Source organism: Ranitomeya imitator, chromosome 3 (assembly GCF_032444005.1).
Source record: "Ranitomeya imitator isolate aRanImi1 chromosome 3, aRanImi1.pri, whole genome shotgun sequence".
Lineage (NCBI taxonomy): Eukaryota > Metazoa > Chordata > Amphibia > Anura > Dendrobatidae > Ranitomeya > Ranitomeya imitator.
In genome coordinates this window covers 96,562,292-96,569,891 of record NC_091284.1, presented here as the reverse complement: position 1 = coordinate 96,569,891, position 7,600 = coordinate 96,562,292, and positions in this window count along the sequence as shown.

Here is a 7,600-nt window from a genome sequence, read left to right as displayed (position 1 = left end):
AAATACACAGTTCTTTTAAAAGAAATCGCATTTAATTTTAAACTAAAAACTTTTCAAGTCAAAATCAGAATGGACTCCTAAACCCGTGAAGTCAGCTCTTCAGCAGGGGACAAAAATTACAATTCTGGGGAGTAAGAGCAGCTGGAGAGCCTCATGCTGTAGACTAAGGGGAGAAACAGAACAAATGAAAAGAAAAAAAATAGAAAAAACAATCGCTCTGATAACGAGAGCTCTGCTGTGTCGGCCAGACGATAGCTCAGACTACACCTATCTAGGCGTCTACAGTGTTAGGGTTCATTCTCACGGACAGCGCCCATACTTCTAGTGAATGGGGCTGCTCACATGTTCGCGAGACGTCAGATATTGATTAAATTGGCGCTAATGATCCAAAGACATCTGCGTGCTGGCCATGTTTCACTGACTTCGGGATAAGAAGAGAAACTGTTTTCTTTTTTGTTTCTCATCCGTGAAAAACCTGATGAAGCTTAGACCAAATTGATGGTAAAAACTGGCACGCTGACCAAACGCCGATCAAACTCAGATTTTTCTCATCCTGAAATCTGATCTGTGAAAACCAGTTATCCCCTTGAGATCTCCAAAAGTATAAAACACACTTCCCTAAGTCACAAAGCATTGGAGGACAGAACTTTGAAAAAGACAAACAAGAACAAATCCATCAGAGAATCAACTTTTAGATCTGGGTAGAATTCACCCTTTGGGGCTACGTGACCGGGATTGTGAAGGCACACGTTCCTGCCGGATTAAAGATTGGTTATGGAGAGACCCATATAAATGTTTAATCTTTATTTTCAGTTTTGAGTTAATATTATGCTCGTGTTTCGGGGGGTCTTCATGTGGTGCTCTGATAAGGTATTCATCTGTATGGCTCCTGACCGGTCACTGATCCCTCACTGACCTGTCCCCTAGTTGACAGGAGATGTTTTTATATCCTGTGCGGTCGCATCTATTGGCGATCCGATAGATGCTACTGCGCAGGCAGCGCCATCTTCGAGGAGGCATTTTTTTTCCCCTCTAACAAGATCGCACTTGCGCAGTAGCAGCTATTGGATTTTTTTTATTTTATGTATACCATCAAAAACAATTAAATACACATTATAAATGTGATCATGCCGCAGAGCAGGTGCCACCTGCAGAAGGTGGTTAAAAAATATATACATATTATTCAAACTAGTGAGGGATCAGTGACCTGTCAGAAGCCATCAGTATGAATACCTAATCAGAGCACCACGTGAAGACCCCCCCGCAGGCCGCCCCCGGGCACGAGCATATCAGTAACTCAAAACTGAACCTAAAGATTAAACAACCACAAGACGGATTTCATCAACCGAGGTATCACTGTAATCAGTATAACAGCGCCGACCTGACACTGTGTGTAGGTTACTGAGCACAATCCTGCCGACAGGTTCCCCTTAATGTGAATAGGGTCCCTGCACGATATCCCTGAGCATTGGGACTGTTATCTTGCTCAATGTACAGCACCAGTACGCAGTTGCCTCTCCATGACCATTGACACGATGGGAGAATATGCCTGCACAATCCCTTTAAAGGGTACGCGTCATCAGAAAGTGAACTATTTTTTTAAATCATGTTTTTTTATATACACTTTGTTTTAATTTTCCACATTACAATGTTAATTACACACACAAAAAAGGGAACCTTTCACACTGGCCACTATGTCCATTAGATTCATCTTTCCTGTACTTCTCAGAAGGCTTTTCAGCAGCCTCATTATTATCACAGACCGAATTAAAGTGGAAGATGACATCTCTATATACAGATCACACAAAATCCACCATTCAAAACAGGTGATGTTCTAGCACCTCCTTACCCTCCAAACACAATCACCTTTGCCCGGAACAGAGTATGCTCAAAGTAGAAATACATCTATACAAATCATTAGGGTCAGGGCTAGTTTACTGATGTTTGTATTCACGTGACTGCTGAATAAAACAGAAAGGGAGTCTAATATGTGGCCTAGTAGCCAGTGTGAGAATTGCAAGACTTTTTTTTTTTTTTTTAAATATATACTATTTTTAAACATTTTGTAAATATAAAAATCATATTTAAACAATAGGTAATTTTCCAATGACATTCCCTTTAAGATCTTTGGCTGCCTTCATGGGCATACTGTTGATGCAGTGCTTCACAGTACAATAATAGGTCATTCCTTGTAACAAATTTCTACAGAACCATCAGGGTACGTTCACATGAAGCATTGTTCGCACTGCAGCACTCATATTGCATAACCAAACACTAAACAGATTTTCAGGACAATTTTTTAGTGTTTTTTGTTCTTCATCATCTTCAGTAGGAGATTCTGCACTTTATACAAACTTGTATAATATTTTTGCATGCAACAGTGCAATTCATATAGGCAATTCTCGAAATAAGAAAAAAAAAAACTTCAAAAAAAAGTCACACGTATAGAATGCATACATGTGGCAGTGTGCAATTTTGAACATGTTGTTCTGCAGTTATGGTGTTAGTTGGGTTTCCGTGTGAACGCACCCCTATTCTGAAGACAGAAGGCCTAAATACCCAGCATCAACAAGCTGCACATCAAGACAGAACTATCGGGCCAGGTTTACACATTGCATCTCTCGTTTGTTTGTTCTTTCTGTAATTTTTTTTTTGTTTCAGCAGAGCAAAATGGATGATCCCAAAGAGAAGTCCGATCCATAAAAAGAAAAAATTCCCCTCACTTTAATATATGCAATGTGTGAACCCAGTTTTCATGTAATATTTAATATATCACAGTTTGAGACAATAAATATACAAAAAAACTTGGCAGATAGGAAAAAAAACCATACGACAGGACTACTTTCTTATTTTCTGTATGGTGCCCAATAGTCATTACTAACTATATGTGGCCATTCAGAGTATGTATCTTGCCACAAAAAGGCTCACTTCAAATAAAATCTAACTAGCTAAGGATAAAGACACTTTCAGGAACAGAATTTAAAAAAAAAATTAAAAAAAATTATGTATATTTTTTTTACTACACATTTTTTTTTTTTGCTTAACATGTATTTTGGAACTTAACATTTTTACAAGTAGGCTTCATTAAAAAAAATAATAATAATAATGCAATATGCCAGCATATTGCTGGCTGCAGACTGATTTAAACAAGAATCAGTCAGCGAGTCTGCAGCAAGTTTGTCAAGGTAAGGAGAGACAATGCAGTCACATCATGGCCAGGCATATAGACATGACCAAGAATTGCAGCGGACAGGAGCTGTTGCAGTTCTCAAAATGGCCCATTAAGCGGTTTGAAATTCCAAATGAAAACTGTTCTTTCACCCGCAAAGCTGAGTGGCCCAACAATTGGTCAAGTAGTTTTATAAATTGGAAAAAAAAAAAAAGCTGATCCTGCTGCAAAAACTAATTGTTTAATAGGTCATCTGAAAACCAAAGTGTCGTAGTGCAGGGATGTCAAACTGCATTCCTCGAGGGCCGCAAACCATGCGTGTTTTCAAGATTTCCTTAGCATTGCACAAGGTGCTGCAATCATCATGTGTGTAGGTGATTAAATTATCACCTGTGCAGTACAAGGAAATCCAGAAAACATGACCTGTTTGCAGCCCATAGTTATGTCGCTTATGGAGCTCCTTTAAGTTGATTTATGATGACGACAAAAGTTTAGCTGAACTTTGATGTGGTCATAAATCAGAAGCTCCAACAGCAGTATTAGGCCGGCGTCACACTCAGCATATGAAAATACGGTCCGTTTTTTACGGCCGTAATATGCAGTAATTGTCCCAAAACACTGTTCCGTATTCAATGCGAGGATGCGATTTTTACGCACAAATTTATCCATGTGTCATCCGTATGGCTTCCGTACGGCGATTTTTTTTCTCGCAGGCTTGCAAAATGGACATATCATAGACCCATCGGCTCAAATATTATTAAAAACATACATACATATATATATATATATATATATATATATATATATATATGTGTGTGTGTGTGTGTGTGTGTGTGTGTGTGTGTGTCAGTGAGACACCTATATATATTTAATTCAGCGCGATATAGCTGAAAAGACGGCAATTCAATTGCCGGCTTTTCTTATCTCCTTCACAAACATACAGTAAACCATCTCATATCCCTTTTATTACATATTCCTCTTTACCAATGTAACAAGTGTCTCCGTGTAAAATTTGGGCGCTCTAGCTATTAAAGGGTTAAATCCCGGAAAAAATTGTCCTGCCAGAGTGGGAAAGCCAGTGACTGAGGGCAGATATTAACAGCCTAGAGAGGGACCATGGTTATTAGCCCCCCCCCCACCCCCCTAGCTAAAAACATTTGCCCCCAGCCACCCCAGAAATGGCACATCTGGAAGATGCGCCTATTCTGGCACTTAGCCACACTCTTCCCACTCCTGTGTAACGGTGGGATATGGGGTAATGAACTCGAGCGTGGGAAAATATTCTAAAAAAGTTCCCAGGCTCGAGTTCATATGAGTCCATCCAGCAGAGGGCGCATCACCGCGACTCGCGGTAACTACAGTACATTCCCCTGCATTCAATTCATTCACCAAGTTTTACAGACAGGAGCACAGCTGCATTAGCAGAGCTCCTGGGTGTAAAATGATTTAACCCCTTCAGATGGATTTACAGCGTGGGAAAAGACTGAACAACGGAACGTATGGAATATTCTTGTTTTTTTTTTTTAACTGTTTCAGGTGACAAGGGTCTTCAGGTGGATTAAGAGTATAATAAAATATTAAAACACCATGTGACTCATTAAAATACTTTTTAATAATGTGTTTTATTAACCATTTCGTACTATTGGATTTAACCCTTTAATCTAATAGCTAGAGACCCCAAATTTTACACAGAGACACTTGTTACATTAGTAAAGAGGAATATGTAATAAAAGAAGGGATATGAGATGGTTTATTGTATGTAAACCATGTCTCATATCCTATCGGGTTTGTGAAGGAGATAGCAGAAAAGCCGGTAATTAAATTGCCGGCTTTTCCTATCTAGCGCTGAATTAAATATAAATATATATGTGTCTCACTGACATATATATATATATATATATATATATATATATATATATATATATATATATATATATATATATATATATATATATATATATATATATATATATACACACATACATATACACACACATATATATATATCTCTATGTGTACACATTTATTCTACCTATTCTATCAGTGTGATTTTACTGTGGATATAAAAAATAAAGATTATTACTGTACACCGCACTGAATTGCCGGCTTTTCTAGAGAACTCCGCTGCGTCTTTCTCGCAAGTCACACTGCTGGTCCGTGTGTAATCCGTATTTTTCTCGCCCCCATAGACTTTCATTGGCGTTTTTTTTTTGCGCAATACGGTGACAAACGCAGCATGCTGCATTTTCTACGGCCGTACTAGACCGTATAATACGGATCCGTAAAATACGGCAGATAGGAGCTGGGGCATAGAGAATCATTGTACTGTATGCAATGCGTATTTTCTGGACGTATTTTCTGCACTCATACGTCCGTAAAACTCGCTAGTGTGACGCCGGCCTCAGCGTTATAAACTCCTGATCAGAATCAGCTCACTGACAGATTCTAAGTTAACTTGTTCTGCACATAATATGCAAGGAAACTAAGCCAAAGAATGAAAGATTTGCCAATATTTTTTTTTAACTCAAAATACATGCATTTAACAAAAAAAAAAAAAAAAAGTGTCCCTATCCTCTAAAATTATTAGGTAATCTAAACTGTTGGTTCTTGAGGGTTTTTTTTTCTTTTACACCTGGTAATGTTATTCACATATGCAATAACCATTAAAAAAAAACTCACAATATTGTAAAGGAGAGCAATTTAACAAACTGAATGGTTATCAACTGTAGCATTTTGTCCCCATTTCCAGCAGTAAAATAAATAATTCCAAGCATGAATCAACCGATATGTACGATTTTCAATTTTCCTAAAAATGCCAGCAATATATTAACCAAGCAGCCTTTCGAATAAAACATTTTTTAATCAGAGCCCACATACTGCATATTTTAACCACGGCAGCAAGAAATGGTTAAATTACCTCTCAACCTGGGGTGATATCAGGTGGACTTTTTTTTTTGCAACTAAGATTAACCCCTATAAACGATGGAGGGGGATGCAACAGGATTTAAAAAAAAAAAAATTAAACAAACAAAGAAAAAAAAAACCAACGTGAGTTGTAATTACATATTTATAGCACCATTCGATTCTACATAACATTTTTTGTTGTTGCAGAGACACTCTCAACTATTGCCTGCATAGAAGCCCAACACGGTGTGCTCTGCATGAGTGATATATAACGAAGCGTATAAGCATGGAGGACATTGCTTGAAGACAAAGCGACAGTGAGCAACTGAGGAGTGGCGCTCCCAACGAGTGCACATACTGCGTCAAACCTCCCGGTAGCGTCCAACGCATTGCAAGCCAACCACTTAATGGAAAGGGTCATTACCTGTATTGCTAAAAGTCCTGCTTCCAGTAATGTCCTTCATACAGAAAGGGCACTCAATTATTAAAAAAAAAAAAAAAAAAAAAAATTCATAAACATTTTAGAAGCATACAGTTAAAAAATATATATGTAATCAGACCCCTGTCAGAGCCATGGAGGTTTTCAACATGATGTTCATGTGCAATCAGCCAATATTCCATCCGACACAAGGGAAAAGCAGATAACCAAAAGGGACAGGAACACGCAACACACAAGGAGATGATGCAGCCGGAGTCCAGAACAGCCTCACGCAGCTTGCTCCCGCCTTTCATACATTGACATCAAACAGGGAACAGATTCGACTCTTTATATATATCTTTTCAATATATTAAATGCCTAAATAGATTAATTTTCTTTTGCGTTTTACCATTTTTCTCATTTTTTTTTTTTATATTTTTTTTTTTGTCTTTTGATCTTTAAATTTTAAAGCAACTTCTCTAGTCTTCAATAGATGGGACACAAACGGCAATGGTCAAAATTAAGAAACCTGCTTGTCCGATTTTTTTTTTTTTTTTATCCAGAATTGAAAAAGTGCATCTGTCTCCAGTTCCAAAGAAAAAAAAAAGTCAAATGAATTTAAGACAGCTTGCGAGTTTTTTCTTCTTTTTTTTGTCTGAGTTTTTCATTTGTAAGTCACAGAAGAAAACAGGAAAAAAAAACAAATAAAAGTAATAAAAAGAAGAAAAAAACAAACTGATATATATAAAGTGTTATTCTCAAACATAAAAATGTGTTTATAGTTTTAGCCGGGATAAGTGTCGTATGCAGAAGCCATTTGAAAAAAAAACAAAAAAAAAACAAAATACAAGGTAGAGGAATAAGACTGGGACTGTCAGGACAACCCCGAAAATGATACCATGTGCTCTCTTGTCATTGGCAAATAAGTACACAAGCATGGGTTTTTTTTATTTTCCCTCTTCTTCAACGTGACCGCCACTTCATGTGAGTGTCTACAAAGCTTATGTACTCGTTTCAGCGCTTTAGTCTTTTGTGATGACAAAAGGGAGAAAACAAAAACAAAGTAAAAAATAAAATGTACCAAAAATTCTTTTTTTTTTTTTTTTCTT